The sequence below is a fragment of the Aulostomus chinensis genome, chromosome 4, assembly GCF_037954235.1.
Source record: "Aulostomus chinensis isolate RoL2024-O1b breed Wild chromosome 4, RoL_Achi_v1.0, whole genome shotgun sequence".
Taxonomy (NCBI): domain Eukaryota; kingdom Metazoa; phylum Chordata; class Actinopteri; order Syngnathiformes; family Aulostomidae; genus Aulostomus; species Aulostomus chinensis.
In genome coordinates this window covers 30,434,861-30,454,605 of record NC_141323.1, presented here as the reverse complement: position 1 = coordinate 30,454,605, position 19,745 = coordinate 30,434,861, and the positions used below count along the sequence as shown (strand labels likewise).

The following is a 19,745-nucleotide window of genomic DNA, read 5'->3' as shown; positions in this document are numbered from 1 at the left end:
AGAACGACTCGTGTGGTTCATCGACTCTGAGTGTGTTCAGTCTACATCAACACTGAAGGAGTGTGTGAGATCATGGAACTCTCCTGGTTCCACCATCCTGGAAATCACCTGCTCAGGTAACATTATTGACACTAACAGTCATGTGACTGAGATCCAGGACAAGTTGTCTTTGGCTGTTTACATGAACACAAATATTCTTCTATTATTCTGACAATGATGATATCCCATTTTTAACATTTATTTAACCAGAGGAAACTCCCTGAGGGACTCATATTTGCAGCACCACTCTGATAATGTTCACAAAAACCAAAACAAGGTGCTCAGTACAGCCACTGAGGGCCTTGCTCAAGGGCCCCATGGTGGTGGTAGTGAGGGAGGCAGCAGTGCTGCTTGTAGCTCAATCCTGGTGAGACAAAGGTGAAGTGTACTGATGTTTCCAGTAGCTTTTTAATCTGTTCAGCTTTCAGTTGTATTTTAACATAATTTACTGTCTCTCTGTTTCATTTTTGTGTTCAGAAATAAACCTTCAGAGCTAAAAGACAGATAAATGAAATGAAATCAGTTCTTAATAAAAACACAAATTTTAAACGTCAGATGTGCAACATGAACAATCTTCAAAACAATGAATCACAAAAATGAGTCATGTTCACCCATAGTGTGCTCATGTGGTGAGGTAGAGAAGCTAACAAGACTGAGAAACAGTTGTGACCAAAGCTCATGGTTTTAGACTCCATTGGTTTCCATCAGTCTGCAGGTGAGCCCACTCACTGTCTCAGTCACACCCTCAACCTCGTCCTGTCGTATGGAATTGAAGCCGAATATCAAGTTGTATTTCCACAGAACTCTTTTTAATCCCCGTCCCAATCTGTCCATCAGTCTCTTCCACTTTCTCTCTGTCTTTACATCTGTCCCTCTCTTTCCTTCTGTTTATCTGTCTTCCTCCCTTTTCTGTCTTGTCCTGCTCTCCTGCTCTCTTTCCCCCTGCTATTCAAAGCAGAAGGCCGTTCCTGTTGAGCCTGGATCTGCTCGACGTTCCTGCCTGTTAAAAGGAAGGCTTTTGTCACTGCTTTTGTGCCTGCTGATGGAGAATTGTTAGGTGTAGATTCATTGAAGAAGTTTGGTGCTGGACCTGCTGTACTTGTAAAGTGTCATGAGATAACTTTTGTAGTGATTTGGCTCAATACAAATAAAAGTGACTTGACTTGACTGATGTCAGCATAGCCTTTACCTCAACACACAGATACAAAAACCCCACCCAAAACACAGAACATGGCATCAAACAGAACAATGACAGAAGACCTTGTTCTCATTCCAACTTGGCGCTTCAAAGTTTTGAATGATTCCTACATGTTAGGAGCCTCGACTAAAAAAGGCCTGAAGAAAATAAAAGCTCACAGAGTTTAACCCCAATAACAGCCTATCAGATTCATTTCCACTCCTTCTTCCTGCCTCTCTTGATGATTGAACTGACAACCCTCCCATCACAAGTTCACTTCTCTATGTGGTCAAGATGCTGATGTAAACCAGAGATTCCAGTTGAGTTCTCTGATTTAGAAATGTGGGATATTAAATCCTGGGATATTAGGTTCAGTGAGAAATGAGCAGGAATATTGTTTCCCAGTTTCAACAATCACATGAATTTTTCCAAGGAGGATAAATTCCTAGGAAATCTTTTTTCCTGTCTCATTTACAGGATTTGCTAGTTAACATGTCAGAGGCATGAACAGGTGAGTTCATGTTAACATGAATTCATTCTCATCATGAATCTGCCTCTTGTTGTCTTTTTCAGAGTCTGTCAGGCTGGTGGACGGGTCGGACCTTTGCTCTGGCAGACTGGAGGTGAAATCTAACCAGCTGTGGTCCTCAGTGTGTGAAGAGGACTTTGACATGCAGGATGCAGAGGTGCTGTGTGGAGAGCTGAGATGTGGGACACCTTCAGTCCTGGAGGGGGCACTTTTTGGACCAGCAGAGTCTCCATTCTGGGCTCAGGTGTTCCAGTGTGAGGGCCATGAATCTTCCCTCCTGGACTGTGGACGCTCAGGGTCTGGAAACACCTGCTCACCTGGCAAATCAGTTGGACTCATCTGCTCAGGTGGAGCTTTGGTTCAGGTCCTCCTCCATCCTGTTGCATATTCATGTATTAATGATGCTCTTGTCTCTGCTCAGATGCTGATGATGTCAGGTTGGTGGGAGGAGCAAACCACTGTGCTGGTAGACTGGAGGTGAAACACCTGGCAGAGTGGAGAGAAGCAGAGACAGACCGGTCCTGGACCCTGAAGGAAACAGCTGTGATATGTAGATGGCTGGACTGTGGTTCTGCTGTCTCAACACAGCAGAGAGACGAGTCCTCAGAACGACTCGTGTGGTTCATCGACTCTGAGTGTGTTCAGTCTACATCAACACTGAAGGAGTGTGTGAGATCATGGAACTCTCCTGGTTTCACCATCCTGGAAATCACCTGCTCAGGTAACATTATTGACACTAACAGTCATGTGACTGAGATCCAGGACAAGTTGTCTTTGGCTGTTTACATGAACACAAATATTCTTCTATTATTCTGACAATGATGATATTCCATTTTTAACATTTATTTAACCAGAAGAAACTCCCTGAGTGACTCACATTTGCAGCATCACTCTGATAATGTTCACAAAAACCAAATCAAGCTGCTCAGTTCACCTACTGAGGGCCTTGCTCAAGGGCACCTCAGTGGTGTTCATGAGGGAGGCAGCAGTGCTGCTTGTAGCTCAATCCTGGTGAGACAAAGGTGAAGTGCACTGATGTTTCCAGTAGCTTTTTAATCTGTTCAGCACTCAGCAGGATTTTAACATAATTTACTGTCTGTTTCATCCTTTTCTTCAGGAAAAACCCTCAAGTGCTAAAAGACAGATAAATGAAATTAGCTCTTTTTTTAAACGTCAGATCTGCAACATAAACAATCTTCACAACAACGAACCACAAAAATTAGTCATGTTCACCCATAGTGTGCTCATGTGGTGAGGTAGAGAAGCTAACAAGACTGAGAAACAGTTGTGAGAGAAGCTCCTGTTAGCATAGCCTTCATCTCAACACTCAATCAAGTTCATTGATTCCCATAAATTGACATCAAACAAATGAAACACAGTTCCTTGTTCCAGTTCCAGCCAGGAGCTTCAAAATGCTGCCTGCCAGATGTGCAGGAACTTAACTGGATGCTCTTCAATATAAAAGCCTCAACTCCTGAGAATTGCCTTAACAAAATAAAAGCCCACGGGAAATTTTCCCTCAGAAATGGACCGACATTAGAGTCATTTACACTGCTTCTTCCTGCAAATCCTGAGGATTGAACCAGCAACCTTCCAATCACAAGTTAATTTTCTTTCCTTTTGGTAACATGTTAGGGTTGAGGGTTGAGGATTGTGTGGGAGACCCAAATGCAGACAATTTTGGGAGGTGCACAAAAGAGGTTTATTGAAGCTGGGTGACTGGGGGCTGGACGTGGCGTGAGGGCGAAGGCTTGAGACGTGGCGTGAGGGCGGAGACGTGGTGTGAGGGCGGAGACAAGACGTGAGGCTGGAGGCTTGACCGGTGACTGATGAACTTGACAGTCTACAAGACAGAACAATCAGCGACGACAGCGACATCATCAACAACGACAACAACAACAATGACCCAACAACCTAACAGGGGAAAACACACGGGTTAAAAATGAGAGGGGAAACAAGACACAGGTGGTGCAATCAACCAGGTGAGACACATGAGGGAATCACAGGAGGGAGGTCAGGAAGACAGGACATGACTACAAAATAAAACAGGAAGCACGAGACAGGGATCGTGACATAACCAGTGCTCAATTTTGCAAGGGTCCAGAAGGTGATGAAAACCTGAGATTCCAGTTGTGTTCTCTGATTGACACATGTGGGATATTAGATGATATAAGATCATCAGGGCGGCTCTATGGGGAAGCAAGATCTGTCTCAAACAAATGCACTGCCCCCTCAAATCAAAATTTTAGAAGTTAAAAAAAAAACATTTTGATATACAGACAAAATTGATATATTATGAGTTGACAAAATTATCTGCAGTAGCGGAAAAAATGCAAAAAAAGGTGCGTGATACAGTCTCAGCTTCCTCTCATCTCCCTGTCACTCAGCTGCACGCACATCTGTATTTGTAGAGTCAACTGAGGACCAGCCCATTGTTCTTCTCACTGTTTGACTCTGTAAGAGAAGTGTTTCTTTCTGGATCCCACAAGCACCACAGTGAGCTGGTCTGCTGCATGGAGCCAACAAAGACCTTCAATGTTGTTGGTTGTCGAGATCTGGATGAATGTTTTATTTTATTCTTTATTTTATTTATTTATTTATTTTCTATTGATCGGTTTTGTTTTTCAAGACTTGGTGAAGGGATTTTTCTTTAATAACCTGGCCTACCCTTTCTGTTTTGTTGACATTGGCAATAATGATAAGTGTTATTGTTGGGTTTGAATATATTTGATACAGGCCATCCAATGAAGGTAGATGTCAAGATTTAGTTGTTGTCATCCTAAGAAATGTTTTTTTGTTTTTTGTTTTTGTTTTTGTTTTCTTTTTTTTTTATTTTGCCCCGAGGTATTGCCACCTCATCAGGGTCAGGGGGTTTGTGGGCCTCAGTGACCTGAAGAGTTACACCAGCAGAAGCTTAGCCTTCAGGTGGGACAAGTTGGACCAAGTGGGACCGGTCTTAGGGTAAAGGTCTGATAAAGAGCAATCAAACTACATGATAATATCAGTTATCCAGAGAACCACCTACCCCCCCCCCCCCAACACCGCCACCACACCATTTTCCCACATGTGTTGCCACCCTTTGCCCCCTTCACATTTCCATCTGCCCCCTTATATGTGACTGTCTAGAACCAGCCCTGTTGGATCACATGAATTATTTCAAGGAGGATAAATTCCTTGGAAATTTGTGTCTTCCTGTCTCATTTACAGGGTTTGCTAGTTAACATGTCAGAGGCATGAACAGGTGAGTTCATGTTGACATGAATTCATTCTCATCATGAATCTGCCTCTTGTTGTCTTTTTCAGAGTCTGTCAGGCTGGTGGACGGGTCGAACCTTTGCTCTGGCAGACTGGAGGTGAAATCTAACCAGCTGTGGTCCTCAGTGTGTGAAGAGGACTTTGACATGCAGGATGCAGAGGTGCTGTGTGGAGAGCTGAGATGTGGGACACCTTCAGTCCTGGAGGGGGGACTTTTTGGACCAGCAGAGTCTCCATTCTGGACTCAGGTGTTCCAGTGTGAGGGCCATGAATCTTCCCTCCTGGACTGTGGACGCTCAGGGTCTGGAAACACCTGCTCAACTGGCAAATCAGTTGGACTCATCTGCTCAGGTGCAGCTTTGGTTCAGGTCCTCGTCCGTCCTGTTGCATATTCATGTATTAATGATGCTCTTGTCTCTGCTCAGATGCTGATGATGTCAGGTTGGTGGGAGGAGCAAACCACTGTGCTGGTAGACTGGAGGTGAAACACCTGGGAGAGTGGAGAGAAGCAGAGACAGACCGGTCCTGGACCCTGAAGGAAACAGCTGTGATATGTAGATGGCTGGACTGTGGTTCTGCTGTCTCAACACAGCAGAGAGACGAGTCCTCAGAACGACTCATGTGGTTCATCAACTCTGAGTGTGTTCAGTCTACATCAACACTGAAGGAGTGTGTGAGATCATGGAACTCTTCTGGTTCCACCATCCAGGAAATCACCTGCTCAGGTAACATTATTGACACTAACAGTCATGTGACTGAGATCCAGGACAAGTTGTCTTTGGCTGTTTACATGAACACAAATATTCCTCTGTTATTCTGACAATGATGAGATCCTGAATTTGATGAGGGTCATGTTGATGATGTGAAATACGGAATCCAGATGTTTCACTTTAAGCAGAGAGACCAAGTTGTCTCAAATACGAGTGTGTGTGTGTGTGTGTGTGTGTGTGTGTGTGTGTGTGTGTGTGTGTGTGTGTGTGTGTGTGTGTGTGTGTGTGTGTGTGTTTTGGGGGTTCAGCCTCATCAAGCAATAACAAGAGGAAGGTGAGTCAGGAAGGGAAGTTTCATGGTTCTTGTTTTTTCCGATGAGTTTAAGCAGGATTAGTAGCTGAGAAAAATGGGTGAATATTAGAATGATGATTTCCTGATGTCTCCACAGAGTCTGTCAGGCTGGTGGGGGGGTCCAGTCTGTGCTCAGGCAGACTGGAGGTGAAGTCTAACCAGTCATGGTCCTCTGTGTGTGAGGAGGATTTTGGCCTGCAGGATGCAGAGGTGGTGTGTAGAGAGTTGGGGTGTGGGGCTCCGTCCCTCCTCCACGGGGGCCCATATACAGACATGGAGACCCCAGTCATGGCAGCAAAGTTCCAGTGTGGTGGAGATGAATCTGCTCTGCTAAACTGTGGAAGGTCTGGCTCAGTGAGGAAGACCTGCTTACCTGGGAAAAGCGTTGGCCTCGTCTGCTCAGGTGAAGGTCATAGATCTGCTTCATCCCACTGCTTTACTTCTACCACTCATGATTCCTGTGTCTGCTCAGAGCCTGATGGAGTCAGGATGGTGGGAGAGCCCAGTCGCTGTGCTGGGACCCTGGAGATCAAACACCAGGGAGAGTGGAGACCAGCGGCCCCTGGGGGTCCTGAATGGCTCCACCAGTCTGCCTCTGCAGTGTGTAGACGGATGAATTGTGGCTCTGCTGCTTTGACAAATAAAAGAAGGGACTCGCTATTCAGGCCTGTGTGGTGGATCAGGTCTTCTTGTGTCCAGTCAGCATCTGGACTGCGGGAGTGTGTAGTGGAGACTGATGAAGTTCATAGTGCTACCAGTCTGATGGTGGTGTGCTCAGGTAAAACTGGACATTCCAAACAAGCTGCTGCTTCCTCGATGACACCAGCACATCTGCTGATTCAGCCTTTCTTCTGCCCCCCCCTCCACAGATTTGCTGGTCCAGCCAAACATCTCCTTCTCTGCCTTCACTGACGGCGTCTCTGAGGTGAGGCAGCAGGAGACTCTGCTGCTCCGGGGCTCCAACTTCACCATCAGTTGCTCTGTTGAACCACAGTACCCAGGAGGCCTGTTCCAGCTCATCTTCTCCACCTCCAGCACGGCACAGAACTACACCCTACCAGCGCTCAAGTTCTCCGCCCAGTTCCTGTTCTCAGCAGCAGACCACACCCACCGAGGGAACTACAAATGTGTTTATCACCTGTCCCATGTTTTCCCCCATCACTTCTCCTCTGAGAGCCAGGAGCTCCACCTCATCATAGCAGGTGACAACAGGACCAGCTGGAGTCAGACAGAAGAATGTGACCCTGACTACATTTACATGCACTTTCTACTCCTCTGTTCTCCTGCTTCTTGTTTTTAGCCTGAAAATGACAACATTCTGATGAAGCTTTTTACATGACTATGGAAAATAGTCCAGCTAGCTAATTCTAACTAGCTAGGCTAGTCTGAGAGATGAAGGGCGGAGCTAAAGTTCACTGTCAAATTGATCATTTTCTTGATAGTCCAACAGGCTCCTTAAGAACAACTTTGGACTCAAATGCCCCGTTAAAAAAGAAATCTATAAGTCCAAGGAAACAAGCACCTTGGTACAATTCAGAAAGCAGACACCTGTAAAGTGTCATGAGATAACTTTTGTTGTGATTTGGCGCAATATAGATAAAACTGACTTGACTTGTCATTTGTTTGTCTCCCGTCCAGTTAAAGTGTCTCACACTGTGAGACTCTACAGTTTTAATTCCTCCTGAAGTTCATTCATGACAGAAAAGCCTCAAACCTAAATAATATTGGTCTGTCCTACGTTTTCATTGAGAAATGCTCAGTTTTGAAAACCCACCCAGAATAAACTCTTTCTAGAATCCTGATTAAATCTGGACTGTTGTCATTTTCAGAATAACAGTGGAACGATGGCGGACGTGTAAAAATAGTCTGTGTTAAATGAATCCACCAACCTTCTGGGAAATATGCTTCTTGTCCATCATCCCCAGAACCAGACAAGGAGACAGAGACTCTCCTCTAGGGAGCTGAGACCCTCGCTAGTTAGCTTAGCACATTGAATAGTAGCGGTTGGGAAGTGTTAGCAAGTGTTAATAGTTTCTCCAGAAACATTTGTTCGTCCTATCATTTGCTCACGTGAAGGTCCCACTTCAAACTCAGTGTCAGAACGAACCTGACAGGAAACGATCTCGTTGCAAGAGGCCCCAGACTTGAACTGGACAATTTGAACAAACAGGAAACAAAGAGAGAGGAAACTGCATGAGGTTCAACACGTTGGTGAAATCAAACCAAGAATGTTGTAATTACATGTTCTGTGTGTCCATGAGGGAGCTGAGACCAGCAGAGACCAGCAGACCATGAGTTAGCTTAGCATAATGAATGGTAGTGAGTGGGAAGTGTTAGCATCAACTGTCTCAGGATCATGATGTTGGTTTGTCCTGCAGTCCTCCTCCTCCTCCTCCTCCTCTCTTCCAATGTCGGCCATGATCAGTAGCAGCAGTCGCTCTCCTGCTCCAACAAACATTTGGTTTTGGTGGCCAAATCACTGCTCCCAGTCAGGAAAGTAGTCCCAGCTATGTGTCTGATTCTAAAATTAGAATGTCTGTTAAAAGTGATCCACAAGCCCAGATATATGAATGCAGGTGTAGCGGCTCCAGACTGAGGGGTATCTGGACGCTACATGTGATACCCAGGATGAAGACTGAGGATCAATGAAGAGAGAAACGATGGATGAACGTCTTCTCAAGTCCGTTTGATTTCTGAGGCTTCGTTGGGCCTGTGGGAAAAATCTCTCAGCCTAACCCACGTAAGCGTCAGAGCTCCACCTACTGGTCAGGTGGAATAAATTCAAAAAATAGGGGGTGTCTGTTTTATGTGAAAACACATGAAATAACAACATTTTCTGTCTGTTTATATTAAAACTTCTATTTTCTTTTTTTTCAGTTCCTTCCACAGGCAACGACTGTTTGGGACTTTTATGCTAACACTTCCCACCTCCTACCATTCATTGTGCTAAGCTAACTAGCATGAGTCTCAGCTCCTAGAGAAGGGTCTCCATCTTCTAGTCTGGCTCTGGGGATGATGGACAATCAGAGACTTCTCCTAAAAGTTAGCGTGTTCCTTTAACATGCAGCCTTCCATCAAGAACCTTCAACCATCAACATGTCTGTGGTGGTCAGTGGTGATGTCATTGATCAAATGTGATGATTCTAAATGTTTTTCAGTGCCTTTAAGTGATTTCATCATCAGAGCGTTCATCCACCATCTGATCCTGGGGTCATGTGCTGTCTTCTTCTACCGCTACTTCAAGGTAACACGACGTAGCTTCGTAGTCCTTGGCTATGAGCAGTTGTTTCAGCAGCAACTGGAGGTCTGAGCTGTCATGTCTTCCAGGCCAAAATGGAGCGGCAGGCAGGACACCAGGAGAACATTGAACTCAACGCTGGTGATGCTACAGAGGAAGGCTTGGTTGATGAAGAGGCTGGAGTTCACCACCAAGACACCACGAACGTGTGACTGCAGCGCCGCCACAACTGAGCTCCAGGCTTCTTCTGCTTTCACCGTGATGATGTTTCAAGCAACAGGACGTCTCCTCATTGCAGTCTTGTAGTTTTCCTCATGTTTTCATGATCGTCCATCTCTGTTCTCAAGGTCAAGTCTCAGTTCTGGCCTGTTTTATCAGATAGATCAAAGGTTATTGAAGGTCCCTGAAATGAAAACTCCATGTTCTCAGTTCTGATCCTGCATCTCTGTGGTCATGGCTCATTTATCTCTCCACACATGACAAACCAAAAACTTTTCCAGTGTTTTTACATCAGACTCCCGGTTTTTCTTTTTTTCTCTTCCTGTTAAAACAATCCAAACATTTGAGGACTCATCCTTCCCTCAGTGGTGTCAACTCATTTTCCATCCAATGGAAACGTCTCCTCAGATTTGGATGCTCCTCCCCCATCCACCACGTGATGCACTGTGGCCCCAAAATACTTTTTTCCCATAAACATCCAAGAAGAAGTGGCTGCAAAACATTGGATTGATTGTTTTAGTCTCTACAGCCCAAACTGACGCGTTCCACTGACAGAATAAAACTGATGGAAAGTCTGAAGGGACCATGATTCCATTTTTGTACCCACTTTTGTTAGCAGCAAGCTAACCACAAGTAGCCAGAGCAGGTCAAGTGAACATGTTCTGCTGTGCGGGGGTGCGTTCACTGCTTCTGGCTCATGTAGAGGTCACATCCTGTCACATGACCCATGAGGACAGAGGTTCTGTTCATCATCAGAACTGTTGAGGAGCCGTCTGAGCACATTTTGATGAAAAATAATCACAAAATCAACTTTAAACAAGTTCCCATCTACCAGCATAGCAGAGATCAGCTCATGGTCCAATACTGGGCCTCCTCCTGATTAGTAGGCTGGATTTTTACAGTGAACATTTGAAGTCACCAAATGAGAGATGGAAACAAAATGAAGTCCAGTTTGATGCTGGAAAACCACTTCTTTGACAAAACTGTGTTTTTCTCAGCTTTCGTTAAAAAAATGACAGTTTTTCATGAAACCATCCTTCATTCAGGTGTTGATGAAAAATATAATAGACTCACTGACAACAAATCTTTTGAAATGAAAACAGACACCTTGGTCTTTGTTCTGATGAGCTCTGATGTTGTTCAACTGTTGGTCTCTGAGCCTCAGCACCCCTGCCTGTTTGAAGGCGTATTCTGTCCAAGTAGAGCTCATGATGTGTTCATCTGACCAAAATAAAAATGGATGAAAATGTCAAGAACCTCCCTCCCAAATGTGATGTCTTCCACTGAAACACCTCTGGAACATTGAGAGGTTTCCTCCTCCAACAGTCTTGTCTTCTTACCAGCTTTGCTCTCTCACTACTGTTTAGTGTTGGAGAGATTTTGTTCTGTGACACCTGTGAGGAAGAGACTTCTATTCTTCTTTATGATGTCATGACCTGATTTCTGGAGTGAAAGTAGTTAGTGTGATGTCATAATGAGCTCCATGATTTTCTGTTATTTTTGGTAAGAGTTTAATTGTTTCACCTGTACATGCGTAGTTAAGCCAGAAGGGGGCAGTTTAGCTCATAGAGTGCTTGGTGACGTGAAAAATCTGTAAAAAAAAGTGTTCTTTTTCTGCGGTGGTTCTGCTGATGCTTCCAGTTCTTGCCAATGCTGAAGTAATAAAAGAAGGTGTTGTCCAGCAATGCTGTCTGTCTTCATGGTGTCTCATTGATTCCTTCATCTACATATCAGGCCACAGCAACAGTGCTGTCCCTCACTACACAACATAGACACTGAGATTCCCACTAATGATGAGTCAGCACATCCTGACTGTTATGATGACCTCAGCCTGAATGCTCCTCCTTCTTGAGATGCCAGACCTCAAAGGACTCCAGTTTGACTCAGAGTCACTTCTTCTTCTCTTGGACAAATAAATGGATGAACAAACACTAAAATATCAATCATGATTTAAACCCACTGGCAAAACCAATGTTTCCACTTTGTTGATTTGTATAATTTCCTTCAATAAATACAAGTGGGTGGAGCCCAGATGGTCCAAACCTGTTTCCTGTCTCCTGTCATTGTGGAGAGTCTCTGTTCTGTCCTGCTGCTGTCCAGTTGTCTCTACTGAGCCAACTCAGGCTCACACCCTCTTCATCAAAACATGACGTTTGGTCGAGTCCTGTCACATCAACAGGTGACGTGGAGGAAGTCATCAGGAGACACGGCGATGTACAGCTATGTGACATCAGCAGAACTGTGGAAGTTTATACTGAGTCTCCTGATGACAAGTGGCAGTATACAGATATTAAAGAGGGTCTGAGCTAAAACTGAACCTTGGGAACTTCAACCTTTGATCTCAGAGTTTTGTGTTTGATCTTAGAATTCTTTCTTTGATCTCACTTTGATTCCTCAATGATTTCTTTGTGGACACAAATTGTCTTTGATCTCTCAATGAGACAAAGACATAGAAGCTCAAACCTCAGCCTCCAGGAGGCCGTGATCCTATAGTGGTCAGTACTCTGTGTTGTGGCTGCAGCAACCCTGGTTTGAATCCGGGTCACGGCAGCAACATGAATACTGACTAGTATTTGTTGTTAAACTGGACAGTTTGTCTGTTGAAGCTCTCTCAGACACTCCTTTATTCATCCTACCTTCAGGCTCAGCAGCATCATAGTGAATGTGTCTGACTAGGATCAGAACCCTCAACCTGTAGGGCTGTGGTGCAATGAGAACACATCTGACAACGGATCAGAGGAGTGTCTGTTTGACTCCTGAAAACTCCATTTAAAGCTGAGAGGAACTTGTTCTTCATCACCAAATTCCCTCCCTGCACGTTGTCTCTCCAAAAGCATTCAAATCAAAGTTGAACCTTTGACAAAAAGCTCCCAGTAGGTGATGCAGGCTCCACCTCGCTCTTGGTTCTGGAACCTCACCAGTTGAAGCTTTCTCAGCACTTGGATCTCATGTTTCTGACATCTCTGAGCTTGTTTCCTATCCACCTGTCTCATATTGATGAGGTCATACAGCCTGATGATGTCCATGGTTCTCCTTTGAGTGGTTCCTTCTGGGAGAGTTCTCTCTCTGTAACTTGTGTGTGTGTTTGGTCGTATCCTGTTTCTCCTTGACAGCACTTTAGTGTTTTTACCACTGGTGTGACTGACTCTGGAGAAATTTCTTTGTGTGTATTGATGGACACGGGCCAAGCAGAAATTTCCCACAATGCCATAAGGCGGTGTTTGGTCATTGTTGAGCAGGCGTCAGTCTGACAACAATGTCATATTATTTTGTTATCACTTGACCAGACCCAAAAGTAGGCTCCAGGTATCAGTTTCTTCTCAATGCTAATGTCTGCTAGCTTAGTCTGCTGCTTTGATGGCTCTGACTACAAAAAGGTCCAGACCCCTGGATATGGTGGTTCCTACCTAAACGTAGATTCTGTCAGCTCATGTTTTGAAATCAACTCACCATGAACACAAGTAGATTTCAATGGACTGCAAATGTGTCTCATTTAATGGTAAACATGTCAAATATAAATTCCATCACCTGAGGAGGTCTGCTGCTGGAATTAAGCTCCAGATATTCACAAGATATTCTAGATCTTAAAATAAAGCATTTTTACATTTGATTTATTTTTCATTAGCCTGCTTCATGTGGTGTGATTTTATGCATCTTATATTAAATAGAGCTTCTTCAATGATAGTCCCTGAGGATGTTGGATGATATAAAAAGATGATATAAAAAGAGTGTCGTGACTTGATAAACTGGTGATGACGGCGTATCTTTAGAATGTTTTATCCAGTTGTTACTCTGGGCTCCACTCGTTGTATTTTTGTCTCATCCAACGAGAAACGATCAGTCTCAGGTTTAAGCTCATCAATGAGTTCTTGTGGATCAGTGGCTTGCATGCATGAATGAGTTGGAACACTTCTTGGAAATTAAAGAGGATTTAATACAATTAAGAAAACACTTAAGACAGAGTGATAATTCCAGCAGAGTAATGAAGGCACTTATTGAGTAGCAGGGATGAATTAGCCTCCATTTATCTGAGCTTCAAGTAGACGGCAAAGAGGCAGGTGGAAAGGTGTGTAGGATGAACGATAGTGACCTCCAAACAAATGAAGAGGACTGAGTGGAGGCTGACCAGCTCTACGGAGTCAGGCAGAGTTTGGCAGTGAGACAGGAGTCCAGGCCTGAATAGGTGAAAACCAACGTAACCGGCTGACGTTCTCAGCTGGATTCTCCCATCGATGTACGATGCCTCTCCAATGAACTGGAGGGAGGACGGCTTCCAAAGCCTCCACCTCGTCGACCGTGGCTCCCGCTGACATTCGCTCGATGAAGAAGGGAAGCACGTTGATTCGCTACCCTCTGGTCTCAGGCTGCTGGCTGCCTCGACTAAGCTGCTCTTCTCCAACACAAAGGTGGCTTCTCTCTGCTGGTCAGGATGGAGATTCAAGGCTCACAGGAGGTCAAGAGTGTAGCAACCGTGAGCTGAGATCGATGATGAATTACAAAAATAGAAAATTTAAAAAAAAAATTAGTGGAATAGAAAAGAAAAGGGGGAGAGCCGGACCAGCTGCTCTAGGAGCTCAAGCACAAAGGGCAGAAACAAGAAGCACTGAAGAGAGCGCCAGCAGTGGATGGTGTCACCACTGATATAGTAAACTGGTCTGCCTCAGAGCAGTGACCTTTGACCTGTGTGGGGTTGTTGGCCAATCAGCACACTTTGCTGTCTTCAGTCCTTCTCAGATATCAACAAATGAAGCTGGTTGAACAGACAGCAATCATCATCACTCAGAGACATCACCTGGAGAGGAAGACTGCTCAGAGTTCTGACAATGACAGTGAAGAGGCAAGGAAAGATGGACAACCACAGACAGTGAAACATTCGGAACATCATGTTTATACACGTGTGTGTGTGTGTGTGTGTGTGTGTGTGTGTGTGTGTGTGTGTGTGTGTGTGTGTGTGTAAGAATCAGAATCTTTTCTTTTTGCTATACGGGGGGGGGGGGGTACAGTGAAAATAGATAGATAGAGCGCTCTTCCAGAGCAACCGTGCACCACAGAATGCAGATACAAAGAAAAGATCCAAAAGATAAAAGATAAAAGCAAGATAAAAGACACTGTTAGAACAGAAAGATCCATAAACCCACCAACCAGAGGTGTGTCTGGTACAGATGTGGAATTATTGGCTCACACAATGTTGAGGCAACTGGGAAGAAGACAAACAAAAAAGGCTTGTGTGATTCAGACATTCATCAAAAATGGTCCTGTAGAACTGTTCAATGTGTCATGACTTCTATCCATTTTCTTCTGCTTATCCTGTTCAGGGTCATGGAGGGGGTGGAGCCTATCCAAGCAGCTTTTGGGCGACAGGCCGTGTTCACCCTGGACAGGTCACCAGTCCATGACAGGGTTAACACATCCACAGACAAACATTCAAAGCCAGACTCAGGAGGATCTCTCCACCCTACAGACTGTAAAGGAATCATCAAAGATGGCAGTTGGAGTTCTGTGGATCTGTGCTGGATTCCTCGTCCTCACGGACCAGAAGTCTGTCTGAAATACTACACTGATTGATGATCTTTACATGAATCTGTAAATGCTTCTAAAATTAAGAGAAAAAAAATCCTATCTTCTTCATGTCTCAAGCCAAATCACATCAAGAGTTCTTTTATGATAATTTTTTTAACCGGACGTCTGCTTTGACTGGTTGGTTGTTGAAAGAGAGCAGGATAGGACAGACAGCAGAAGACAAATATAGAGAAGAAAAGACAAAAGACAGAGAGAAAGGAGGGAGAGAATGACAAAAAGATGGGAACAAGATGAGGGAGAAAGACAAGCAGAGAGAAAGACAGAGGGACAGGGGGATGGAAGACAGACACACAACCAACAACAGCAACAGCAGCAGCAATAATAGTAAACTAGCTGCCAATGATAACGTCTCCTGGTCACTGAAGCAATCAACTTCAGCATAATAGGAGGCTTGAAGAGCCAGGAAATAAAATATAAGCACAATACTGATGTGAATGTCAGTGCAATACTGAGAACACTGATATGTAGACGACTAGTAGGGGCAGTGCAGTGGTTGGCACTTTCACCTGGCCCTGTGATGGACTGGCGACCTGTCCAGGGTGAACCCCTCCTCTTGTACTGAGGCTGCTGGGACAGGCTGCAGTTCCCTCTGAGACCCTGAACAGGAAAATCTGTAGAAAATGGATTGATGGATGGAGTTTGCTGTGTTTAGAGGGATTTTCCTGTTTCTCTTGATCACTTCTTCAATCTGAAAATACTTTCCAATTGAACAGTTAGAAAAATTTAACTTTTTGCAAAATGGGGGTTGCCGGTTCTTCACATTTGACCTGCAGGAACAGTCTCAAGACAAGAACACTTCTACTTTTGGTGATGACAGTTTGTTCAACACTAAACTTCATCCAGTACCATGTTGTCAAACACTGGAACAACCACAGCACCTGAACAGGGACCTGAACCCTGGACCCTCAGATTAGAAGTCTGATGCTCTACCGTCTGAGCTACTCAGGCTCTCGCTGCAGCATTTAGACAGGAAAAGAAACACCTGTGAAGGTCAAACTGCTGCTTTCTTGACTTGTTCAATCCTCCATGTTAAAGTCCACCATGCTTTTGATTGGCTCTGATTCTCTGTGGCAAAATCCAACAAGAGGCTCCAAAAATGTCTTGAATGTCATAAGAATACACAGGACAAGATGTTAGTTTCCTTCATGTCTGCAGTTCCTCCACTGGAAAGTAAAGTCAATGCTGTTCCTCTGCTGAAACCTGGGATCGGACCAGGGACCTTCAGATCTTCAGTCTAACGCTCTCCCAACTGAGGTATTTCAGCTCTGAGTGAGGGCCCTGCTTCTCTCATTTTATAATCTCTTCCACTCTCACTAGAACTTAGAGAGGATTTGAGCTTCTGAAGTCATGACACATTGAACAGTTCTACAGGACCATTTTTGATGAATGTCTGAATCACACAAGCCTTTTTTGTTTGTCTTCTTCCCAGTTGCCTCAACATTGTGTGAGCCAATAATTCCACATCTGTACCAGACACCTCTTGTTGGTGGGTTTTCTGGATCTTTCTGTTCTAACAGTGTCTTTTATCTTAAATATGCCACTTTCACATGAAAACATCAATAACAGGACAATATCAAAACTATTATTGTGGTTGTTGCTTTTGTTGGTTGTGTGTCTGTCTTCCATCCCTCTGTCTTTCTCTCTGCTTGTCTTTCACCCTCATCTTGTTCCCATCTTTTTGTCATTCTCTCCCTCATTTCTCTCTGTCTTTTGTCTTTTCTTCTCTATATTTTTCTTCTGCTGCTCCAGGATCAGCTTCTATCACTCAGTGGTCCAGAACCATTATGAAGCCTGATCATGAATGTGAGCCCAGCTCTTGGAACAGGCCTGCTGCCACCACAACTAAGATCCTGCAGGTCACTAGAAACTCCAATGTCCAGCTTACAAGTGGACTTTCCTCTGATCTGTGGTGGTGCTGAGTTTAGCAAACATCTCCAACAAGAAGATGAAGGAGGCCATCAACTCCTCCAAGCTCAACATCTATACTGGCTTTACTGGGAGATCAGGAGGTCAAATCAGATCTCCACCCTCCACCTCAGATGGTTTCTACTCACAGAGATGAGGGACCAGTTCAAACCAGTTACCTGGAGCTCCCTTAAGCCATTGTCCCCCCCCCCCCCCACACACACACACACAGCCTGTCTTTGGTATAAAATGGTCTGTCAAGTTCACGTTGGAAGATTTCTCTGACTCCATTGTGAATAAAGAGATTCTTCATCTGACACCTGAGTCTTGATCCACTGATTCCTCTGATCCACCTCTTTCTGCTCCAACAAGGCTGACATGGATCAGGTGGGTCCATGTCATCCAATCAGTAGGTTTCTCCTCTCAATTAATTTTCTTCATCCCAGTTTAGATTGATTCTTCTCAGCCTCATGAAGGAGCATCTGATCAGGTGTTTGACTGCTTGTTGGTTGTAATTCCATAGATTTTAGTCTCAGATGTTATAGAATTAATAAGAACATCTTAAAGACCTTTGTCCAACACTTGAAACTCACCTGTCTGTCGAGGCCCAACTGGCCTTTGGTAGTGAGGTGGTGGATGCATGTGTATGAAATGAGGCTCGTGTTGCTGTGAGGAGCCACTAGAGGGAGACACCTGTCGTTCCTCCCAGCTGACAATGAGGCTTCACAGCTGCATTTGAAGCTGTCCTTTATTAGTCACAACTGTCTTGAGCTCAGGAGCCAAACTCACCGAAAAAATATGCAAGTGGCTTTGGACAAAAGCGTCTGCTCAATGAAATTGTAGGATTGTAGAATTCTATAAATGTAGAATATAATTGTAGAAATGCTCTCTCTCACCATCCCCAATGTCTGTGCCAGGGTCTCTGGCCAGTGGTCAATGGGCTCCTATCACCTGCCCAGGATGGATCCAGCTTTGTCTTTGTAATTCTGCACTTATTAGAGACCTGGAAACAAAGGAATGCTGAAAAAGAGAAAATAGGACCTCAAACAAATGGGCTTGTGACATAATTTTAAAGAGTTGTGTCAATGTGAATCTTTTACAAATGTGTGTGTGAATGTGGTTGTTGTGGCCGAGTGGTGAAGGCGATGGACTAGAAATCCATTGGGGTCTCCCTGCTCAGGTTGGAGTCCTGCCAACAACGTTAAAGTGTTGATGTTCTGGAGGAGACAACATCTGATCTTTGTTAGATCCACGAGTCAAAGGTTTTCTTGAAAGGGCTGCAGCAGCTGAGGATGAGGGAGAGACAGAATTACAAACCATCTTCGTGAGGACATTTTGAAAAATGATGACATTTTGCCACAGTTATTATTGACTTGGAACACTGCAAAAATATCCCCTCTCCAAAAACCCTCCTCTTCAACTTTGTACCCAAGTTGTCTCCTCATCAGGCACCACAGTGTCCAGGATGTTCAGTCAAAAAGTCATTAATGATTTTAAAAATGTCCATCAAACACAAAATAAGGCTTCAAATAGGTAAAATCACCATCTGTAGACTGGACCAATATGCTGATGTGATCCTTTGATTAGTTTAGGATCAGTCAGAGATCAAAGACTGAAGCAGGAGATCAATGCTCAGAACCCAGAGATCAAAGACAGAATTCAGACATCAGAGACAGAATTAAGACATCAAACACATACCTAGGCTCCACCCCCCCCAGACAGTTTCCATGTAAGTCGTAAGTTTTATTTTTAAAGCGCCAAATCACAACACATGTCATCTTCTTTTTATTCTTTTTATTAAAGATTGAAGCTCCATACAAGACAGTTTGTAGACAAGAACATCACAACCTGGGAAGCTTTCACTTCTTTTGATGGGCAGCTTTGATTTCAGGTTCTACCTCTGTAAAATTGAAAGTAAAGTAAATGAAGCACCTGTGAAGGTAAAACTGATGATGTCATGACTTGTTCAGTCCTCCAACATTAAAGTCCAACAAGCTTTTGATTGTCTCTGATTCTCTGTGGCAAAATCCAACAAGAGGAAACAGAAAATCTTGAGGTTGTCTCACTTTTTTTTTAAAAGAAACTCTGCATAGGACATGGATAGGATGCTTGTTTCCTTGGATGAAAAAGTCTGGTACTCTCATCTTCTTAAACATTTACTTGTTCAATCAGGACAAGAGAATCTGAGCTTGGATGTCATTTTGTAGTAAAAGGTGAATTAAACTTGTAAACATCAGCTGGTGTTCACTCTGATGATGTGTCGATGGTCTGTATTCTGCCTTCTGTAGCACGATGCTGCTGGGAAGAAGCCTGATTATGTCAGAGTTGTGTTCAGTGGCTCCTGCTGGGTCCATTTCTGACAAATAGGCTGCAAAGAGTTCAGGTGTTTAAAAGCTCAGGGTTGCTGTCAGCAGACGAGGTGGCCGAGTGGTTAAGGCGATGGACTGCTAATCCATTGTGCTCTGCACGCATGGGTTCGAATCCCATCCTCGTCGTGAGCGACTCTGGTTTCTACTCCTAGATTATGGAATTACTGTGAGGCTTTTAACTGACACAGATACCAGTTGAGTCAACTTCCCTTTCACAACCTGACTAAAACAACTCAGACACCCAGAGCTCACATGTCAATCACCTCTGTAGAAGGTCCCGCCCCCACAGAGCTATAAATCCTCCCATCAGTGAAGAAAACTGAAGACGCCTCTTGGATGAGAGCTGAAGCATCTTCAAGAAACCTGAAATAG

At 44.3% G+C, this 19,745-nt stretch overlaps 2 non-coding genes across 2 annotated transcripts; one reads left to right on the top strand and one right to left on the bottom strand.

Moving 5' to 3' along the window:
• Window positions 1-15,974: 15,974 nt before the first annotated feature.
• Window positions 15,975-16,047, bottom strand: trnar-ucu (transfer RNA arginine (anticodon UCU)). Its single transcript has one exon. It is a non-coding gene; the product is annotated as a tRNA-Arg (tRNA).
• A 3,370-nt stretch (window positions 16,048-19,417) lies between these two features.
• On the top strand, window positions 19,418-19,499 carry trnas-gcu (transfer RNA serine (anticodon GCU)). The gene has a single exon. It is a non-coding gene; the product is annotated as a tRNA-Ser (tRNA).
• The last annotated feature ends 246 nt before the right edge of the window (window positions 19,500-19,745 follow it).